This window comes from Tiliqua scincoides, chromosome 1 (genome assembly GCF_035046505.1).
Source record: "Tiliqua scincoides isolate rTilSci1 chromosome 1, rTilSci1.hap2, whole genome shotgun sequence".
Taxonomy (NCBI): Eukaryota; Metazoa; Chordata; class Lepidosauria; order Squamata; family Scincidae; genus Tiliqua; species Tiliqua scincoides.
The window spans coordinates 1,119,934-1,143,224 of NC_089821.1; the positions used below are offsets into that span (position 1 = coordinate 1,119,934).

At 42.1% G+C, this 23,291-nt stretch overlaps 1 protein-coding gene and 1 pseudogene across 2 annotated transcripts in view; both read left to right on the forward strand.

The window, feature by feature from the left end:
* The window catches only part of SLC25A21 (solute carrier family 25 member 21), a 334,345-nt gene that overhangs the window by 124,014 nt on the left and 187,040 nt on the right, over positions 1 to 23,291 (forward strand). The gene's annotated exons all lie outside the window — the stretch shown is intronic.
* LOC136637924 (5S ribosomal RNA) lies at positions 4,627 to 4,743 on the forward strand (annotated as a pseudogene).

Consider the following 23,291-nt stretch of genomic DNA (forward strand, 5'->3'; position numbering starts at 1 on the left):
AGTTCAACCATGACAAAAGGGGTGGGGGAGATAGACGTGGAACAGATATTGTGTCTCCAGAATTTTCATCAAAGGCCAGAGTTCTTTCTTTGTCTCCTGAACACGGAGTTTCTTGTTCTTTTTGGAAAGTGTTGGGAGGAAACAGGAAACTGATTTATTACAAACAACAAATGGAAACTTTAAACTCCTTCCCCTCATGCACGAGGGAGTAGAGAGGGGGAGGCGAGAGCATGCAAGCCCAGGGCTTGTGCGTGAAACAAGAAACCAGGACTTGTTGTTACATCTGAACTGAGCCATAGAGCGATTGCCTCCGATGACTGTACACTGGAATGTTTGTACAAAGAAAACGTACTGTTTTCTTCAGCACCTTTGAGGTTCACCTCTTTGGAGATTTTATTTTGAAGTTTGGAAAGTTGTGCTGCCCTCCCTGCTTTTTTCCAGCCAGCCTAAAAACCCCGTTTGTCCTGCTGTATGTTTGTGAAAGAAGCAAACAGAAGAAGCCATAAATAGCAGGTTGCAAAACAGGGAGGTCCCGGAAATGCACTGCTGAGAAGTCCCATATTGGGCAGAGAGGCGTCTTTAAAGTGGTGCCCTATTTAGCAGGAGAGAGCAACTGTCCCTAGGCGTGCTAAACATGCTAAGACTTTCACTGCTGGAATCCATATTGAACTTGACAGTTTTTTGTCAACTGTCCCTCTTCACCCAGCATGCTGTCTTTTCCAATGGCTGTTGCTGGTGTCTCTTGCATTTTTTTTGAAGATTATAAAGAGTTAAAGTATCAAAGGCAAAATATTAAAACAGTGACAAAGATTAAAAAATAATAATAACCCCCACGCTATAGCAATGGTCAGCAGCATAGTAAACCCGGGAAACTTCTGAGCAAGTCAGCAAAGGCCGACTGAAAGAGCAGCCGCGAGGGGTCCTGTTGCATCTCAGATGGTGGCAGTTGCATTGGGAAGGTACGAGTCGTATATTGCTGCACTTGGCTATAGTTAAGGCTCAGATGAGATACTCTGACTTCCTCTGGGTTAATATTTTAGGAGAGACGTTGATGACATACAAAGCATTTGATAGAGAGCTGCAAAGATATAAAGGGCTAAAACAGGTAGTTTAAAAAGTGAAAATATAAATAATAAAGTGGACACGATTGCCTTGTGAGAGATGATTTAGACCTGTCTCCACATACTTAAGCAATTTCTGCCCAATGTTGCATATGTGCAATAGGAATCAAATCTGTACACCTGTGGGCTGGGCAGAAATGGGTTCAAAGCCTGCCTGCCATATGCAAAAACAGGACTTTTCAACCTCTGGCAGCAGCTGATGGGAGAATTTGTAGTGGACTTAGAATGGAGGGGAGTACACTGAAAAACCAAACATGCTGAGAAAGAAACCGTAGGCCAACAGAGTGAGTTAAGAGGGAGTTGGACAAATTTCTGGAGGAAAAGTTCATCACGGGTTACAAGTCATAGTAGGTCTGTGCAGGCTCTTGGTTTTAGAGGCAGGCTGCCTCTGATTGCCAGATGCAGGGGAGGGCACCGGGACGCAGATTGTGTCTTTTGTCCATGGGGCACCTGGTGGGCTGCTGTGAGATACAGGAAGCTGGACTAGATGGATCTTGGGTCTGATCCAGCAGGGCTCGTCTTATGTTCTTAGGTTCTTATGTTAATAGAGGATACTGTGGCACCATTTTCTTTGTGGGTTTTAAATGGTTATCTGGACACACATTGAGGAGGCATGGCTAGCATCTAGTGATTCTTAGTTAAGTAGGAGTAGGATGGGATACAAATTAGGGCTGAGTGAGAACTAGTACAAAGCTGCTCCCCCAGTTTCTAGGTCAGCATTTATATCTCCAACACAGAGATTGCAGATGTAGGCAGAACATATGAATTTTGGCTACAGATTTCCTGGATCTTAAACAGGAAAACTGTCTTGCTCTCCTTTCAGTGATGACTCCTCAGAGTAGCTGCTCATTCAAAGCCTGTTTGTTTATGTCTTCGCAGGCTCCTTGTCATGTTCCCCCTGACCCTGGGGTCTCGCAGCAGCAGCAGGAGGGTCTTGCCAGTGAAGCAGTATGTTATTTCTGACAGGCAGTGTGACCCAGGAGAAATGTCCAAGAGAAGACCTCTTCTGTACCCTGCATGTGTCTGGGAGCGGCAGTGGACATCTGCCCACTGCTGGCTTTGCTCTGTTCAGAACAAAAGGGGGGGGGGTCAAAAGCCCTTGTTTTGCTGCCAAAATCAGGATCTGAAGAAAATGCAGCATCTAACAAACCTGGCAGAGATTCCAATTTTTTATGTTAAAAACTTGAGCCATTTTTGTAACAACGTTAGACGCCAAAGAGGATGGAACTTGGAATCCATGATTTCACTTCTCAGGAAGTACAAACCTCTGTGTGCTGAAAAGGTGAAAGAGGAAGAAGTGGCAGAACAGCACTCAGACTTAGGTTTTTCACGTGGTGCTTTCCTAACTGACTGGGAGAATGTACATGCAACCGGCACTGATGAGGACTGACCTGTTGCCATAGCCACATTTTCTCATTTTCAGGTCACAGAGCAGTGTTGGTTGTGCAGTGAACTGCTGGTAGAAGGAAGGGTCAGACAGGGACATTTGGAGTAGCTGTTCTTAAGGCAGAGGGTTTCTAATATGGAAAATATTGGAAACAGCTGAGCTGCTGGGATATTCCATGCTTTCCATCAGCTGTACTTGGGAAACGTCTCAACATACTGTGAGTCCCTCCTCCAATTTGCTGCTGATTTCCTCTGCCCATCAAGCTTCATTTGTGCTGCAGTGATGCTGCTTCTACTTCCATCCAAGCCCAGTCACATCAGCTCCCAGGTTCTCTCCAAGGAAACACAGGCCCTCCCAGCTACCTCTGAGCCATCAGCCCCCACTGAAGAAACATCAACCAGCCATTATGGGTTAGCATTCAGCTTACACCATGTCCTTCCCAAAGAAGTTCTGGACCCAAGACCATTTCTAAAGGGCAGCACTTTCCTAGGAAAGATGTACACGGAAGGCCGGATCCTATCCAACTTCCCATTACTGAGCTGATTTCCACTGCTGAGCTGTGCCAACAGAGAACCCAATCCTATGCATGTCTACTCAGAAGCAAGTCCCATTAGAATCAATGGGGCTAACTCCTAGGAAAGTGTGCATAGGATTGGGCTGAGAGTGTGTGCTGCACACACACAAAAGGAATGTTTGTTTCCTTACCTCAGGGTTGCATTGCGACTGCATCAGTGCTGGAAAACTGGAAAGGATTGGGTCCTGACAGGTAACCAATAAAAGAGAAATACAAGGTGATAATGTTAGCTACTCACCTATTTATTCAAAGATGTTACATAACCATGAGTAATACATATGGTAAGTATTTCTTTTTCATTTTACATCAGATTATACCTTTGAGCTTTTCATTCATTTCAGTACCTGTATCTGTCTCACAGCACAATCCTATCCCCACTTACCTGGGAGTAAGCCCCATTACTCTTTGGTTTGAATGTTTAGCTTCATCACTTTTGAATCCTGATCTGATCCAATGAACCGTTAGTGTTTTTGAAGTGTGTCAAGCTTTTGATGAATATGTTGACATACCAAGAGCACAAGCTCACATTCAGTAATACTGTAACACCTACATTCCTCAGTTAATATAATCTTTTCCTCATTTTGGCCAAACATCTGCAAGCAACACATGCATATGTGAGAACAAACAATGTTATGGCATTATGTGCAATATTGTACAAATGTGACTGAAATATGTAGGCATAAAACAATTCCACAGCCTTTTCTTGAGGAGAGGAGTTGATGACATGGAATGGCCTGGTGGATGGTTGAAACCTTCCAAAATTTGAGCAGCAGCCGCCACAATTTTCCTAGAAATATGCTAATCCAGATTGGGGAACAGAATGACAAGGTGTACTTTCTCCAGCAAAGCATTTTTGTGCCTTTTATTTGTTTGTTTAAAACTGCTCTGACATAAGGGACTTCCTTTTGATTTTTGAATATATCTATTGCTGATGTATAGCCATTAATTCTTTGCCTGTAAGATTCTTTAAAACCCATTTCTGCCCAGCTCACAGGTATACACATTTGATCCCTGTTGCACATATGCAACATTGGGCAGAAATGGCTTAACCTTGTGCTTCTGGGACCCACTTTTTAGAATAATAATCTGTCAGAACCCACCAGAAGTGATGTCATGACTGGAAGTGACATTATCAAGAAGCAAATTTTTTAACAATCCTAGGCTGCAATCCTACCCACACTTACCCAACAATAAGTCCCATTTACTATGATTGTTAAAAGCATATACATAGTAGCCTGTTAAAAGTACATATGTGTAACATTTCCCCAAATACAGTCACATACCATGGTAGTATCAAGTTTAATATATTAAAAATAAAATATTGAAATGAATGGGGACCCACCTGAAAATGGCTCACAACCCTAGTGGGTCCCGACCCACAGTTTGAGAAATACTGGTATAACCTAAACAACTTTCTCCTTCATTATCCAATCTGAATTACTTGTAGAGTGATTTTTTAAAAAATTTAATCCTGCTTCACCTATAAAAATCTAGGCAATTTACAAAAATATACCACATTAAAAAAAATCAACAAAAACAGAGTTACAAGCAACTGTTACCCTGCACATGCCTAATCTCATCTGATCTCAGAAGCTAAGCAGGGTCAGGCCTGGTTAGTACTTGGATGGGCGACCGCCTGGGAATACTGGGTGCTGTAGGCTTATACCATAGTCTTTCGAGACTGAAGGTTGTCAACCATTGTAAGATCTAAACTGAAGCAATTTCTCAAACAAGATCAGTGGTCCCAAACTGGAGACTGTTGCGTGCCGCCAACAGCCTTCCTGGCGTGACTGGAGCCTGCCATCCTGCTGGGGAGACATGCATTGTTGCAACCAGTCGCCCCTCATGTTTGCTGCACCTCAACCGTGTGCCAGGAAATGCTGAAGCCCAGCCTGCTGGGGAAACAGTGGGGTGACCACGGAAGCCTCCCTCGCAGAACAGTAAGCTCCCTGCACGCCGAGGAGGGGTTAGCAAGTGTACCACATCTGACCTGTGGGCCAGAGTCTGCAGAGCCCTAAACTAAATCATGGAAGCTGCAATCCTGAACATAGTTACCTGGGAGCAAACCCCACTGAATTCAGTGGAACTTACTTCTGAGTAAATCTTCAGCAATTAGTTTAGGGATTCTTAGGATAAATCCTAATCTGTAAAGTCCTTCTGATGGCGCACCAAGTGTGCGTGAATTCAATTCTCTCATTAGTATTGCTGAAGCCAAAACACAAGCCAAGAGCCAGTTCTGTGTGCTGCGCAGTTATCTTGCAAAAGAGCATAAAGGCAATCAAGCTTAATAATTCTTATCTAACTGCCAAGGACACCGGGGTTTTTTGTCTACTAGCCATGTGCTGGGGACATTATATGAGCAAATGTTCTGCACACACATTAGCCTAAAACTCATGGCAGCCGTAGAAAGCTTGGTTCTCTTCCAAGTTCTGTGAATCAAACTGCAGGGGTCCGTTTTGTGAAGTGAGCCCCGCAGGATTCACACAGCTGTAAGAGAGAAACCCAGTACCTCATCCAGCTGAAACCATTCCAAGGTCTAGCAAAGGCAGGAAAGCTGCAGAGCTGGCTTTTAAAACTGCTGTCTGCTTTTTAATATTCTGAAATTGTACAGAGTACATAAAAAAATGGCTTCCCTTATCCTGTCTGCCTGTAGTAGGGTGACTATTAATGTGAGCCCTTTGCACCAGGGACAACAAGATGATGATCAATGGTCTATTTTTGTTCTTACTAATAATAAAAAAGACTAAAAGGAAAAAATAAAAGTTATAGGCTGCAGTGGCCAGGCTCATGGAGAAATGACCTCAGTTATCCATGCCAGGTAACAAACTGGAAAAGGTGACTGGGGGCACAATCCTAATCAGGTCTACTCAGAAGTAAGTCCTATTTTGTTCAATGAGGCTTACTCTCAGGACAGTGTGAGTAGGATTGCAGCCTGCAACTCCTAAAGGCCCTCCTAAAATGTCAGTCACTGCAGCATTTAGTGGTGGCTACTAGCTGGGTAAGTAGAAATTACCCTAATTAACCCATATTTTGAAGGATCCCATTTGTTTCCAGACACAACTGAAAGTGCTGGTTTGGGCTGATACTGTCTGGGATTGATTATTGTGGATTGCCTGCTCCCCTGGACTTGCCTAATGATGCAGCTCTTCATCAGAGCCCCTGCTCCAGGGGCCTCCGTGTTCTGGGGTTAGTGTCATGGCTCCCAGAATGCTTGTCCTGTGATGCCAACATCTTGGTGGAACTCCCTCTTCTTCTTTATCTGGCCAGTGCCTGGTCTAATTATTTTTGGTGGCCCCGTAACAGCATTCTCACCACACAAATAACTGTGTCTTATGGTTTATATGTTAATATTGTAGCTGTTTTGCTTTGCTGGTTTTAATAACAATAGTTGATGTCTTACATTACCGTTTCATGTCATTGTATGCTGCCCAAAGGCTGAAGGTCAGAAGGCGGGTACAAATATTTTAAATTAGTCAATAGAGATGATTATTGCTGGAGAAGGCTGGTTAGATAATGAATGAAGAAACAATGTGTTGGCTTACAAAGCACCTTTGTGGCTTCATTAAGATCGAGGAAGGCGTTACGGTATGAGGACTGTGATTTCAAACTGGTGATTGATGACATGTGTGGGCTTTCCTGAGCGGTAGAGTGCAGGAGTATTTTGGGGTGGGTGGGGTAGCTGACCTAGTGCAGGGCCTGATAGCAGTGCTGGTGCAAAGGAACAGAGGGTCACTTTCTATGCCGTGATCCTGTGAGGACTTGCCCAATCCCAGGACTGGGCCACTTGGTGTCTTTTCTTGCTCTTTGATTGTACTGCGCTATTTCCTGTTCACCTCCGTTCTGAGCAAGTCTGAGCTCGGTCTCCATACTCAGCAACAATGCAGGGTGCGTCCTGTGGATCTCTGCCAGCCCTGGACCAGGACTGGAAAAGATTTACTGGTATCTGAACTGGGAAGCGCATAAATTCACACAGTAATTCTCCCAATGCCCTTTGCTCCTCGGTGTGAGACTAATTCAATTTTGTGAGTTTTGGAAAAGTCTTCTTATGGTCCTGCTGGTGGGGGGTTATTCTGACAGACATACTGTTGAAATAAAAACTTGGAAGAATATACATCAGATTTTACAGGTGCATAGAATATTCATTTGTGATGACGAATAGACCTTTTTCTTGACGGCTGACATAACGTTGAAAGGAATGTTTTGTTTACATCTGGTGCTGCAGTTTATTGACCAGGACCAAGACGTATGGCCAAGTGGGGATTTGGTGCAGCCTGTTTTTGTTTCTTCTGGAATCGATTTCTTTATCCCCCTGACCACCACTAGCTTGATTTAGATTCCCTTCAACTGTGTTGGTATTTCCATAGGAAGGTATTCCTTAAAATGAAGATTATAGCCCAAGTGGTCTGTTTTTCTTAAATAAAACTACTGACATGCTGCAGCTATGATAATGGTCAATGATTCTGGGCTTAATTTCATTTTAAAAGGGAAAATGCCCTTGAAGCCATTAACTTCTGCCTGTGTACAAGGACAGGCTGTACTGATAGAGTGTCAGAAAATGCTGGAGCCAGATGGAGTGGCCAGCACTGGGGAGGGAAACGTCAGCTGTAGTGCACAGCTGGAGTGATGTCATCACTCAGCACCAAATGCACAGCTGGCTGTAAATTGGGCATGAAGGGTTCAGAGGGGGAGGAACGACTCTGCAGCAGTGGCCCCCTCAGATCTTCCTACTGCAGGCCTTTGGCATCAAGTTCCATCGTCACTGGGCAAATCTGAAAGTAAACCAGGAGAGAATAAGAACTGGGAAGTCCTTGAAGCCAAGTTTTCAGCATAGCCCCATTCCAAAGGTATCTCAGTAGACATACAGCTTAAATTCCGGTGACCGGGCAATCTGGGCCTCCTTGCTTACTGCCTCCTGGAAACAAAATTGTGACAAGAAACAGGAAGAAGCTGCTGGTCAAGGGTTTGTCCTTGACGTTCCAGGACTCTGCCTCCTATGTGGTTCTGCATCCCTGGATCTGCCTGGGATGGTCCATGTTTCATTCTGCCCAGGCTCTACTTATTCATTTCTTGGCATTTTTTTAATCCTACCTTTTCAGTTCAAGAAGCCTTCAAGGCAGCAGTGAGTATTGGCATCGAACCCACAATAAAATAACAGTAAAACAGAACCAATTAAAATGGCACTTTACAACAAAAGAGCAGTCGAGAAGGAAGGTGGAGATCCGAAGAACAAACCACACCAGCCGTGAAATCCTATGTTAAAAGCCTGATGCAACAAGAAGCATCTTCACTTCCTGCTTAAAGGCCTTTGTTCTTCGGTGTGTTCTTTGCTTGACTGATTGTCTCTCCCAGCCCTGTCTGTTTGCAGGGCCCTTGTCTGTCTGTCTGAGCTTCTCTAGACCTGATGCTTTCAGATGTATCTTCTCCCCCCCTCCCCACATCGTTAAGCCGCTGGCATTTGGCTCGGCAAGGGCATGAATGTGCTGCCGTCTGTCAATTGTGGGGCACTGAACAATAAGAAAATGTTTCTAAGTATCCAAGTGGCAAATATTATCTTCATAATAACAGTAGAAATCCTGTTTTTGTCCCTTTATACATCATCTTAAATCATTATCAAAGTGAAGTTGATTAGTCTCCACTTAGAATTGTAGGACAAATGAATCTATCTGCGTGGGAGGTGATCTATTTTAGTGTGTAACAGATTAAAGAAAAAACTGATATGCAGCCGAGTGCTTGGCTCCTTATGGCACATGCATTAAAGACATCATCAGGTGTGAGAGTGAGGAGGTGTTGGGGGGACTTTTTGAAAGCTCAATGTCATTATGCGTTTCAGAGCAGACATGGTAGATCTATTCATCATGCAATGAAGACCACCACTGTGTTTGCTGAGCAAAAAGCCAGTCTTTCTTTTCGGGATAATAAATGATCTTGGCCCTGGAAGTGAGTCAGACGGGGCAGGAGACAAACCATCTTTCATTCCAGTCTTCTGGATTCACCTGCACATATTCAGGTGCTCTGCAGAGCCGGGTGTTGTCTTCAAGGCTGAAAGGCCCTTTAGTTTAAATGAGGGGCATTTCACTGGACTTCCCCGAAAAAGTAAAATAAATTTGCCAGTGGCTACAAGTTGTAAAAAGCTGTTAAAATACACAGTTCTGCCTCATTTCCAGTGAAACGCGGTGACTTCAGAACACTCGTTCATTGTTACACCCACTCAGCCAGACTGTCCAGGTAGATGAAACCAGATACCCTTTCACAGGGCTTTAAGCATTTCATTATCATTTGCAGGTTGTTTTGGGGGGGGGGGGGGGACAAAGTCCTTGGAGAGAAATACTGACTAACTTTCTGCCATGTGCAGCTGAATGCATTAAAAAAAAGACTAAACTGACTCCATTTGACCTTTGACTTTGGAGGGCCCTTCTGGTTTTCTATTACTATGGAAACAGGTTTCCTTACTGGCAGCCCCATCAGAGGTGAGATGAGTAAAATAAGCTGTTATGTAATGACACATGAAGAGACATACATGAAGCATTAAAGGCTTGACTGGGCAAGTCAGCCCGTGTCAACAGTGCATTAAGAACATCTATCATAGTTCGACTTGCACACTTATGCCCTGACTGAACTTCAGGAATGTGATGCGAGCAGCAGAATCCGGCCCTCTATCACTAACCTGCTACAGAGATGGGAATGATGACTGTTCGTAGATCACTTGTCTGCCAGCTCAGGCAAGAACTCGCAGCAACTGTCAGATTCTGGCATCTATTTTTATAGAATGTCTCAGTGACCTGCGTGTGAATCCACATCTGCTCCCCTTTCTTTCTTTAGATATGGCTGGTGTGAATAATTCCATATAGATATTGGCCACCTAATTTATTTTTACATGGATTGTGTCAATACCAGGTAGGAGGTTCAGGGCATAGTTGAACATCTGCAACATAATCCCAGTTGATTTTGATGGATTTAGCCATCACCTTTATCACCAGTCCATGAGTGATGGCAGTGCACGTTACGTTTTATTTCTCTATATTTGGAATTTATGTGGTGTCACCAGATTTGCCGAGTGATCGGCTGAGAAACCCCACACAGGCATAAAACATATTAGCAGTTCTAATCCTTATTTTTATTTTTATTTTGGTGGTGGTGGTGGAAATGTGACATTAGGAAAAGCGTATTCAGTACAGTAAATTAACTTCAGAGAGAAATCCTTCCACTAGGGTTTTTCAGTGGAATTTTTATTTTTATTTTGAAGTTTTTAGAAAACACCATTTGTCACATACAGTATTCTGCAGTATTGCAAATATTAGTGCAAACTAAGAATAACTGAGTGAGCTAGCAGGAGGTCCCACTTCCCCATCAAGAATTTGATTGCATGACTTTTAGAATGTCTGAAAAGGGCTGGAATGTTGTATTTGGCAAGGGTGGACCTTCATTCTAGTGACTGCTTAGTGATCAATACATTTGGTGACCTAATCCTGAGCAACTCATGGACTGTCTATAGTAGAACAGTGATATGTCCTATCTGTTGGTTCTGCAGATGATAGCGAAAAAGTATTTCCACACTGCATTGTTGATGAGAGAGGGCACAATCCTAACCAACTTTTGCTCTATGGAGGTCAGGGCAATACAACTCTGAGGTAAGGGAAGAGACATTGCCTTACCTTGAGGAGGCCTCCATGACTGTCCCCCACCTGCAAGATGTAGCACATGCCCCACTGGCATAGCTATGCCAGTGCTGGAAAGTTGGTTAGGATTGCGCCCGAAATAATATATAGTAGTACCAGAAATAACTAACAGACATTCTAATGCTAAGTACTTTAATAACAGTAAGACAAAAATGCTAATTTTTCCACTGTTGGTTTTGTCAGGAACAATGTTCCTCAGATCAACTTAGGTTGGGGGCCCTCTGGAGCTGATTTGGAGTCTGCAGAGGACTGCAGCTGGAAAGATGGCCATCAAAGATATGACCCCCCCCCCCTTACCTGAATAGAATTTCTCACCTCTGCAGGAGAGGTTCTTGGGACTCCATCTCATACAAAAAAGCAGTGAGAAGTATTTTCTTTGGCATCTCCTTTCTTATGGTTGCTTCCTGTCCATCTTCCCAACTCTTGGACAGACAGTATATGATAGTGGTTGTCAATGATTCATACTCTGATTTGAGGTGGGGCACTGCTAGAGCTTATTTCCTTTTCTGCTGTTGCTTTAATTTGGTTAAGAGAAATGAGAGGAAGGAATAAAAGTGAGGGTGAGAGAGGGAGAGAGAGAGAGAGTTCTCAAATGACCACATAGTGAACTGCCCAAAATAATGAGCGGGGAAGCATTGCTGGACATTCACAAAGTCTGGTTCCTTCCAGGACTGAGAATGATAACTTGTTTAGAGTTTAAAAGAGCAATTCCTGGAACCGTGTGGAAGACACGCAATGTGCTAATATACTTGTAAACTTGCTTATAAAATGAGTTGTATCAATAACAAGTCCATTTCCATTCAAATATGCAATCACAGCATCTCAGGAAGCTGAATATAAAACCATCTCTGTTGATCGCAGAAGAATCAAGGCCAATCAGTTCATGAATGTCATCCCATTGCTCTGTCTGTAAAACATTCAGCGTCTCCTACAAACACGCTTGATTTTGTCTTCAGCTTATGATTCTGTGATTGCTGGTAAGAACAGACTTCCTTCATGAAGGAAGAAGCCTTCATGGGTGATTCAATTGCTTTGTAACTGGCTTGATAAACTATAAACACAAACATCTCTCTCTCTCTCTCTCTCTCTCGCTCGCTCGCTCGCTTGCTCACTCTCTTTCTCTGTATATAATACATTATATAATTCATTATATTATACGCATTATCTATCTATCTATCTATCTATCTATCTATCTATCTATCTATCTATCTATCTATCTATCTATCTATCTATCTATCTATCTATCTATTCCCATTATATGCACTCTTGGGATAAACCAATTTGTACAGAGCAATTTTTTTCTTACAGTTTGGGTTGCCTTCTCTTTTCCTCCAGTTTTGGGTACCTGGAAGCGGTGTCTCCTTTCCCATCTGTTGTTTTTTGCAATTTGGGTAGAGCAGTGTTTCTCAAACTGTGGGTCGGGACCCACTACGTGGACTGCGAGCCCATTTCTGGTGAGTCCCCATTCATTTTTAATATATTAGACTTGATGCTCCCATGGTATGCATTTGGGGAAATGTTACAGACCTGTACTTTTAACAAGCTACTATGTATCATGATGATAGTCATCATCATTTAACAATGATAGTCAACAATGATAGACATCATCATTTAACAATGATAGTCAATGGAACTTACTCCTGGGTAAGTGTGTGCAGGCTTGCAGCCTTGGATTGTTAAAAATTTTCCTGCTTGATGATGTTACTTCCAGTCATGACATCACTTCTGGTGGGTCCTTACAGATTCTCATTCTAAAAAGTAGGTTCCAGTGCTAAATGTGTGAGAACCACTGGTGTAGTTGAAACACAAAACAGCTTGTCTGTTTAGCAGAAAATTCAGGAAAAAACTCACTTTGCTATCTCTTCAACCGAGGCAAACTTTATTTAAGGTTCAAAATAGCATCAATAAACCCAGCCAATAAGTACGATACTGGCTGAAGAAATCTTCCTATCGTGCCTTACTGCTCAGCATGTTCTGTGGTGCTGGTTTTGTGCATTCTAAGGGCATTCTAAGCAGATAGCATCTCTCTCTCTCTCTCTCTCTCTCTCTCTCGTGTGTGTGTGTTTGTGTGTCAGTTAAAAGACAGACAACCCTTATTCTAATTAGCAACTGTTTTCAGTACAGATGTGAATGACTATAATCTTTTTCAAGTATTCATATTCCTCATCCTGGCAAATTAGCTACATCCATATGAAGGAATGAAAATTACACATAATCCCATTCCTGTGTTTTTTTCCCTCCAAATCATGTCTCGTGCATGACGTCACAGCTGTCTCGGGTGCTGTGGCTTCCAATTGTGTTACTACTATTAATCCCAGATCATTCTAGGTCTCATTAACCTTGGCAGCCTGGCATGCTAACTGCCACTATCAAGTACAAATTAGCTTTCATTGCACATATGTTATTTTCAGTCAACCAAGTCATTTCAGATATTACAAAGTAATCTAATTCTCATGTGTCTGCTGGGTGGATTTGAGTGAGTAGGGTAGTTAATGATGAATATTAAGAAAAGACTCTTTCTCCATGTCAACTTCTAGGAAATGAGACAAGAAATGTAGATAAAAAATATGGATTCACTTGGAACTTGCGTCATTCTCATTGGCTGAGCTTATTGATGCTATTTTGAACTTTAAAGAAAGTTTGCCTTGATGGAGGAGATTGCAAAGTGAGTTTTCTCCTGGGTTAAACAGACACGGTGTTCTGTTTCTGAAAGCAAAGTGAGTCGTCATCCCCCTGAACTTGCTGCTAACATTAGCACAATCTCTGCTTCTCTCCCATTGAAATAAATTGATTTAAAGGTACCAAAGATGGACTGGTTATGGGTTGCTGCTGAGGTTCTCAAACTGGGGCATCGTAATGCCCCTATCTGAGAGCCTCAGCCCCTTGCCCCTGAGGGGGATCCTACCCCTATTCCTTCTCCCCTTCCTCTCCTATACTTTCCTTGGAGCTGTGCCAGCAAAATGGCTAGTGCAGATCTGAGGAGACCCATTTGGACAGAGGAGGCTTGCCCCAGTGTTCTCTTACCATGAGGAGACCTCTATGACTTCACCCCCCGCAGGATGCAGCACATACTTCATTGATATATCCGCATTGGCCATGGGGGGGGGGGAGTTTAGTTAGGATTGGGCCCTAAACTGATGGTAGTTGCATAGTTGTAGCCCTTTTGTGATCAGATTAATTTGAACATTTTAACAAATCTCTGTTTTTAACAGCATTTTGCTTAATGCTCTCCAAAAAAGAATGTTCAAACAGACTTAGTCGCAGGCATTAAAAAAATTAGAGCAGGGGAAACCATTTTCAGATATTTTAGGAAAAGTAAACAATGTGGAATAAAATGAGTCCATTTGTTCCTGGATTGTAACACAACTGACTGAACTATTCCTTCTTTGGTGACATTACCAAATTTGGTCATCTTACTTTGCGGAGAGGTTGGTAGGATCAGGAAGGCTGACGCAGCTTCAGCTCAGACTGCAGGTTCAGGCAAAACGCCCTTTGTGTTCCATGCTGTTGGAATAGGTGGAGACGAGGAACAGCCAGCTGGCGAATGGGGCAGCCCTGCGTGGTTTCATTCCTGCATTATTCCACAAGCATTTCAGCCACGCCTCGGCCACCTGTGGGCTGGCTCACATGCAGCCCTGTTGCGTAGATTGCACACGTCCTGGAGAATAGGATCAAGCTGTAGGCTTGTGTACTTCCGGCACCGTGCCCAGGACCTTGCCTATAACCCGAGGTTTACAGCCGAAGTTCCCTGGAAGCAGGCCTGGCTTTTTGGATTTGTCTGCACCTTCTTCACAGCAGATGGAACACACAAGCAAAGCCCAGTCAAGACGTATAAAGCAATTTCAGCATCATGTGTCTAGTTCAAAGGCAAAGGTCTTCATGCCGTGTGGGAAGACCTAGAGGAAGGAGGCTGGCTTTTGCAGTCCACAAGCCTCATGTCTACCAACCCTGCCTCAGTTCTGTACTTCATACTTGGCAGTAGCCTCTGAAACTGTCATTGAAACTAAGGAATCAAAAAAGATGGGAGCTGCCCTGAAAGTCATCAGGCACTAATCCCTTGACACAATCTGTGTGCTGTCATTCCTAGTTGCGTCTTTCAGCCAGAAGTAGAAGGCAGGCAGTTTCAAGGCAGGCATTTCTTCCAAGGGTGCACTAGCTGAATGACACAGAGAAGAAACAAAAAGCTTGCACAGATTCCCGTAAAGAGGATTGGGGGTGGAACTACCTGTCTGCCACTACAGATTTACTCCTTGTTCTTTCCTCTGGAGAATATACACTTTGTCATAAATGTTGACAAACTCAAAGACATATTTAAGGCAAAGCAACAAATGAATGTGGCTGCAACACAGTTGCTGTAGTTAGGCTGCCATAAATATCCCCTTGCTGTTTAAGCACTTAAATCCAGACATTAATTTGACATTCAGTAAATTGTGGAACTTTGTTAAATAGCATTAAATTGCAGAAATAAAACTCTAGGTAGCCACTTCTACTACCTTTATCCACTAGGTGACAGTACAACCCTTTCACCTTTTCTTCTTAGACAAAGGTAATGAAAGGAGAGGAAAAGGTGACTCCAACAAAAGCTTGCTGAATGTGTGTAGTCCAGTTGAATAAATATAATGTAATATGTGCAAGGAAATTACCTTAACTTTCATATTAATGTGAGGAAATATTTCTTTGGAAACATTTTCTGAGTGATTCACACTGTAGATTCTTAAAACAAAAATATTTCTGCTCTTCCAAAAGATCCTTTAATAGAGCAGCTAAAGAATAAGTGATCGAACTTAACAAAGATATGAATAATATTTAAGGTAAGAAATGCCAAATGCATGCACTCAGAATGTTGGGAAGGATGTAGTAATTAAGGTCTTTATGATAAAACTAGCAATGTATAAAATTAGCATTCCAAACAAAAAATGCAATTATCTTTTAAGTTTTAAAAATTGTCTAATATGTCCATGGAATTAATTTTACAGGATTTAACACAAGCTAAGTAGGCTAATTTCTCTAATACTACTTTTTAATAAATATGTAATTGACAATCTCACAAATTGCATTTGATTATTCAGAAATTCTATGAAAATGTCTCTTCAACTCTGTTATGCTTCACTTGAAGTATTTTTTCCCCCACTGATTCCTATTTTTATTTTATAAGTTATGAAAGAAAAAGTGTAAATGCTTTATGCAGTAAAGCTAAAATTTATGCAGTAGATTCTAGTGGCTACCTTTTGCAAAATCAGTATTTTTACTGCCTCTTCAAAAGAAGACTGGCTGTGCAATCCTATGCAGGTCTATGCAGAAGGAAGCCCCATTGAGTTAATTAAGACTTACACCTAACTATGTGTGCAGAGGATTTAGCCCTGCCTTTTTTGCTGTTTATAGGATCACACTCTACACTTCAGCTTTGTAATTGTAAAGAAATTAAATCACAGAGTGTGTGTTGCTTCTCACAGACTGAGAGTATTGTGAAAAAGATTAGTTGGAATTTTATTTAAGTTTCGGTATACCCAATACTAGGTATAATTTAATATTTCAGATATTAAAACAAATATATACTTAGCAATTTAAGGCAAAAAAAGTTAAATACAGTATTGTAGATGCAGGCACAACATTCTAATTAAAGCAATTTTGAAATAAACACTGTGCTGTTTCATCAAGGCAAATTGAATTTGCTGACTTGTTTTAAAAAAGATGTTTCTGTAGTACTTTCTAGTCCTGAGTAAATGAATGCCGCAATATACTTCTGGAGTTGTTAAGGTTGTTAGAAGGTTAAGAATTTAGCCCAGGCTTTTAGTGGCTACTGATATCAAGATAAGTTAAACTGATGAATTGAACGGAATATTACAGGGATCCACTTTATATTCTAAGGCTGCAGTCCTATACACACTTACCTGAGAGTAAGTTCCATTAAATTTGATGGAGCTTACTTCTGCGGAGACAGGCAGAGGATTGCACTGTAAAATTAGGTTTATTTAGTCTTTTGCATCCCTACAGCAGGGAGAATCTTGCTGTGGTTGGAAGCACATTGTTGTACATGGGTCTCCATGTTGTTGCTAGACTTGTTCTTGCATAAGAGTTCTGTGTGTGTGTGTGTGTGTGTGTGTGTGTGTGTGTGTGGTCTCCCCACTTCCACCAACAGCCACCTGCACAAAATGTGCACCACTGAGCAGATAATCAGCTCCATCAACTCTGAGTGGAGTGACCATCTGTTTGTACACTGAGCTGATTAAATCCTCTCTTGCCCCAGGAGGTGATGACCATTTTGAAAGGGAAGAGTTTCGTCCTACAAAGAGTTGACACTCAAACTACCAATGAATGGAAGGGCTTCCGGATTTGGAATCACAGCATTTTGCTATTTCTAACAATGGGTTCTGACTCTCTCTCTCTCTCTCTCTCTCTCTCTCTCTCTCTCCCCTGTGGTTGGTCTGTGGAACTCCTTGCCAAAGGATGTGGTGACGGCATCTGGCCTGCATGCCTTTAAAAGGGGATTGGACAAGTTTCTGGAGGAAAAATCCATTACGGGGTACAAGCCATGATGTGTATGCGCAACCTCCTGATTTTAGAAATGGGCTATGTCAGAATGCCAGATGCAAGGGAGGGCACCAGGATGCAGGTCTCTTGTTATCTGGGGTGCTCCCTGGGGCATTTGGTGGGCTGCTGTGAGATACAGGAAACTGGACTAGATGGGCCTATGGCCTGATCCAGTGGGGCTGTTCTTATGTTTTTTTTCTCTCTCTCTCTCTCTCCCTCCCCTGCACACACGTTTGGGCATATATGCTCCTGCTTACCAGCCGATATACACAATACTGTTCAGTTTCACAAATGTGTAATTATAGCCATGCTCTTCTACAATATCCAGGGGCTTGTCACAGTATTTTTTACTCAACATTTGGCTTCTGTTAAATACAGACGGTCAGTGTACTATTCCCCAACTATCTTTTAGGCTTTGTAGAATAGATCTGTACATTTCTATTCAGCAACAGTCAAGTATTTTCTTTTCTTCTTTTTTCCTGGAGCATGGGGAAAGAGTGTAGACAAGAGTGAAGCCCCTCAAGCATTAAAAAATGGGGAAAGTCACAGAGTGACCTTGCAAAGATGAAATTGTGTAATTTGTTCAGGCAAAATCGAATGGGCAGGGCACAAAGTGACACCACAGTCCCATCCTACAGTAACAGTACAGTAACAGTAATGCTGTCAGTAACAGCAGATACATTATCTGAGAGACAAAGAACATTTCTGAGAAGAAGTTACAAAAGGCAAAGGCCTTTGAAAGCAATGTGGAGAAAACTTTACATCCCTTTGACAGAGGCCCAGATATGAGGGTAAACACCTGGACTTTGTGCTGCGAAGGAATAATAAGCTTGCATGTATGGGACAAAAATGAAAGGTCTTTAAAAGGCACAGTCATGTGCTAAAATGTTCAGTTATTTATATAGATATATATAGATATATAGATATATATGTATGTATGTTTTATATATGTTATATTTTATTAAATTAACATACAGAATGGTGTCAAAAGCAAACGGAATGTTTTTAATCAAAGATGGCCAATTATCCTATACCTGTGGAGGTCATTTCTTTGTGTGTTGTAGGGGGAAAACTGAGGGCCCAATCCTATCCAACTTTCCAGCACCGGTGCAGCCACAATGCAGCCCCGAGATAAGGGAACAAATGTTCCCTAACCTTGCAGAGGCCTCTGTGACTGCCTCCCCACCAAAAAATGCAGCACACACCTCATTGGCATGGCAGCATTGGCACTGGAAATTTGGATAGAATTGGGTCCTCAGTTGCCTATTAATTTTTAAAAAGATTGTAAACCAATCTGGATCTTAGTTTCATCTGTAACCTCATCTGCTGTGAACCCCTATTTTTTTTAAATGTTTCTAGTGATATCCATTACTTTCTGGAAAAAAAAAATCAGTCAAAAGTAGGTTGTAAGGAATTTCCTTATGGATTTTTCATCCTGGGGGGGGGGGGGGGAAGTATTTGCCTTTTGTTTAAAGAAAAAGAAAAGAAAAAAAATAAGATTAAGATACCTGCAATTTCAAACATGTTTTTATTTTATAAATGAAAACTTAGAATATACGTTGTTGCCTGATAAATATTCATAGTAATTAAAATATTAGTATACGAATGCATTTTAAAAAATCAAAAAACAAAAATTTATGGTCCAGTTTTATATATGCTGAGAAGAAAGTCCTCACTACATTCAACGAAAGTGAATCGTAGGGAAGTGGGCATAGGAGTTCAACCTCAGTAAACTGTTTTATATGTTCATTTTGAAGTGGAAATCATTTCCAGAATCAGCTCATAATGTTCTCTTGACGAAGGAGCTTGATAAAACAACACACTACAAGGAGATGTTTGATCAGTTTCTTATCTCGCTGATAACCACCCAATACCAGCATTGCAAATATGCTGCATAGGGACAATTTCCTGTCAGCTGATCTTGTTTAGCCTCAGTCTTTGTCTGTGTTTTTGAATCCATGAATATTCACCAGAGTAGTCCTCTGCTACACCATCAGTTTTGTGCTTCTCTGAATTACACTTATGCAGAAACTTTTCCTAATACCTGCTACAAAGATTTACAAACTATTTCACAACTGATGCCAGTTAGTGGAGAAATATAACATCTCATTCTACCCGCATTTAAGTGAAAATCTTCCCATCAGGACTTTTTACCACACTGCCATAAAAGTTTCCCCACCATTTCTTTATCACTGGCCTAATCCTGAGGCGTGTGCCAGCAGGATGCACCTTCCACCTTCGCAGACTACTGAAAAAGTGCTGTAAAGTGATTTGTGGCAGCGCAGGGAACCAGCATGCTTGTGGGAAGGGTGTAGTCTTCCCATTCTTGAACTGTTGGTGGAGTGGTGGAAGCCTGCTGGAGCAGGTAAGCCCAGCACAGGGGAGAGGAAAAGGGCAGTGCGAGGGTGCAATGTGGAGGCCACAGGGGTGGGGGTGGGCAGATCGGGTCCAGGAGGGGTCGGGATTGGCAGAGCCAGCACATGCTGAATCCTGAGACTATTCTCAGATCTGATCCACCTGCATGGATCCACACTTGCACCAGCAATATCACTGACTCAGGTCCAGGTTGACCCTTTGTGGCTGCTGGGGCTTACCCCAGGGCAAGGGGACAAATGTCGCTTACTCCAGGACCTCCAGCAGGCAAAAATCCCACACAGAGTGCAGTGTAGCCCACACAGTAGCATCACTGCATGGGGATTTAGGTTGGTTTCAGCTGTAAGCCTCCCCTATACTTACAGTGCCCGCCTATGCATGTTTACTCGAAAGTAAGCCTCAGACTGTTCAATGACATGCATTCTTGTGTACATGTTACTGTTACATTTTCCATAGTGAAAATGTGTGTGTGTAATGTTGAATATATGCATGAAAACTTTAACATTTATAGCCAGGTAAATGCTGATCTATGTGAGTGCATTCACTTGCACAAACACACACATGCATTCTGCTAGGTCATATGAAGAATAATGTATATTTGCAAATAATATATATTTACATTAATGGGAACATTACTACTATAATCTGAGGTTTAGCATCCCAGCTAATTTGTATGTTCTAATTGCACATGATTGATAGAATGTCTGTGCAAACGTTGCTCAAACAGAATATGTTAAGCAGATGGCAGGCTGAATCAGGGTGTACAAAATACTTCTGCTGAAACGTTTCCTTTTATCGAGAAGATCTAGCAAAAAATGTTCCTATACAGACTTAGGAATAACGCAAGTTAGAAAGCAAAATGAGCACCTGCTTCTTCAAGTTCTTCCTTTAATTTAAACCTTGTTGTTTCAGGTCTGTGATATTTTTGATGTGCTTGTTTTGAGCTTAACTTGGCTATCATCAGGGCTAGAAATGTACTTTTAAAACACAAGCCCGAGTTCTTAGGACTCCACCCCACCAATATGCACTAACGAGATACTAAAACCAGTGCTTTAGTTAGCAGTACTTAACTGCTTTTGAGTAAAAGTAAATGGCATGAATTTTCTAAGTAGTTGTTTCAACAACTGTTTTTATAACAATGTGGCCCCACCACAGGTTGAAAATTAAAACATTAAAGTCAATTGCTAGATATGCCAAATGAAATGGTTTACAGAAAAACTGCAGGCATGTCCAGATTTTGCAGCTTTGAAAGTTGCGGAATTTTCTTTCATGGATAGGAGATGGCTGAAGGTAGTCAGTGCAAGCCCCTAAGCATCAGACCCCAGGCAAGCCTTCCTGCAGCTCTGCTGTAACTGCTTTCTTCCTGGGGCAGACATTCTGAGTTCAGCCAGCTCCCTTACAAATCCAACACGCTGACCCTGCTCTAGCAAACAGATCTAGAAATTGAGAAAGAAAGATACTGCACTTCCTGTCAGAGGTTGCAGCTCTGCAACCCACATCAGGTTTCTAGTGAAGCACACCTCGCTCCTTGAGGATCTCTGGTTTAACTCACAGTTTAACTACTTGTAGTTAAAGCACCATCCCTGACCACCCCCTCATAGGATGCATGGAGGCATTTTTAGGAATGATATGCAGTTACCCTGGATTATGCAAGATGTGAAGTAGAAGCTTGATGGAGAATAACATACTTTCAAAGGACAAAGGGATATGTGGGGAAGCAGCGTGTGATATATCAGGCTGTACCTGAGCTTTATGAATACCTGAGCTGAATCCTGAAAGGGAAGTGTTTCCACAGGTAACTTGGACTAGTAATATGATAAGTTTTCAACCCGTTAAAGCTGTTGCATTCAAATGACCCAAAGACAGGTTGCTATTCTGAGATCCATCATTTCCAGAGAGTGGCATATTCAGGAAATGTCCCCAGACAACTCCACGCTGGCATAAACATGCACTTCATTTCCATGAATGAAATGAAAAAAAAAATGAACCAAGTGTCCAGGTGCAAAAGAAGCATAAATACCAGGGAGTAAAAATGTCCAAAAATAACCACAACATTTTATTGGGTACACAATGAAGCAGCCACAGGTTTTGAACAAGCCATTTATTTGCCATTGCAAATATATAAATAAGAAGACGGTCAATGCACAGCATTAACAAGAGTGCTGTCTGTGCCACCAGGATTTCAGTTTTCTTACTATAATCTAAGGCTTCCTTTATCCATTTGCCGCAGCGCTCTGTTTTATGGCTACCAACCTTGACCACAGTTGCTATTAATTTGCTAAGAGGAATTACTTGTATCTGTGGAAATGTTCAGATTGCTTCTGCACACCTTCTGAATGCCTGTTGTATATCCAAAGGGCCACTTTGTGCCTAGATGGTAAATAATTTTGGACAATGAGTGACCACTGCCCTCTTCCAGTAGACAGTGCCGTCTCAAAATGTGAGATGAATTTGTCCATAAAACAATATCTGCAAAAAACGAGGGACAATCATCATAGATCTACATTAGTTCTACTGCATCAAAAACATTTCTTCATTTCTTCATTAGACTGTATCAGCAACATTTCTTTTTCTATTAAGGCTCTTTAGACAATGCCTGTTTTAGCCTTGAAAAACATTATCTATTTTCCCAGGGTTTCCTTTTTCACTGCACTGGGAATTTTTTTTATTTCGTAGGGGCCAATTTCCACTGACCTCAGTAAAGCAGGACCAGCCAAGGCACTCTTAGGCTGCTTTTCAATCATTTAGTAAAAATAACAGCTAAACTGCAGAATCCCAGATGAAGGCTCTATTTCTTTCAGTTAAATGTTTTCAGTGTGGCAGCAAGAAATTAATATGCCCTTGTAGACAAGTAAATGGGGAAGAAACCCATAGAAAAGAGGGTGCATCTGACATGAGAGACGGAGACAAAAAATGCCAAAAGAATATTCCTCTGTTCAACACAGTTTTTTTCCTTCCAAAATATGTAATTGTAACACATATGTTGTTTTGTAAGTGAAAAACCACTTTGACCATAAAGTCCTCTAGCATCTGACAGATAATTATTTAAGGGCGCAATCCTAACCCCTTATGTCAGTGCTTTCCAGCACTGACTTAATGGCAATGCAGCTCTGAGGTAAGGGAACAAACATTCCCTTACTTTGGGGAGGCCTCCGTGAGTGACACCCAACTGCAGGATGCAGCACACGTCCCACTGGCACCACTATGCCAGTGCTGGAAAGAACTGAACATAAGGGGTTAGGATTGCACCCTTAGTTGAAGCTGGTTACTATGACTGACAATTCAACCCTCTATTGTAAAATGAAGCAATAATGAAAACGGGTTGCGAATCTCAGAATCTCTGTTTCTGGGAATTCATTCATTGGCAACCTTCAGTCTCGGAAGACTCTGATATCACGCTCTGAAAAGTGGTTCTGGAACAGCGTCTAGTGTGGCTGAAGAGGCCAATTCAGGAGTGACAATCCCTTCCATACTGGGAGCAAATGTAGTCTGACACCTGGTCTGTCTCCCTGGCTACGGGCCTTCCTTTTTTGCCTCTTTGCCTCAGTCTGTTGGGCAAGTGTCTCTTCAAACTGGGAAAGGCCATGCTGCACAGCCTGCCTCCAAGCGGGCCACTGAGAGGCCAAGGT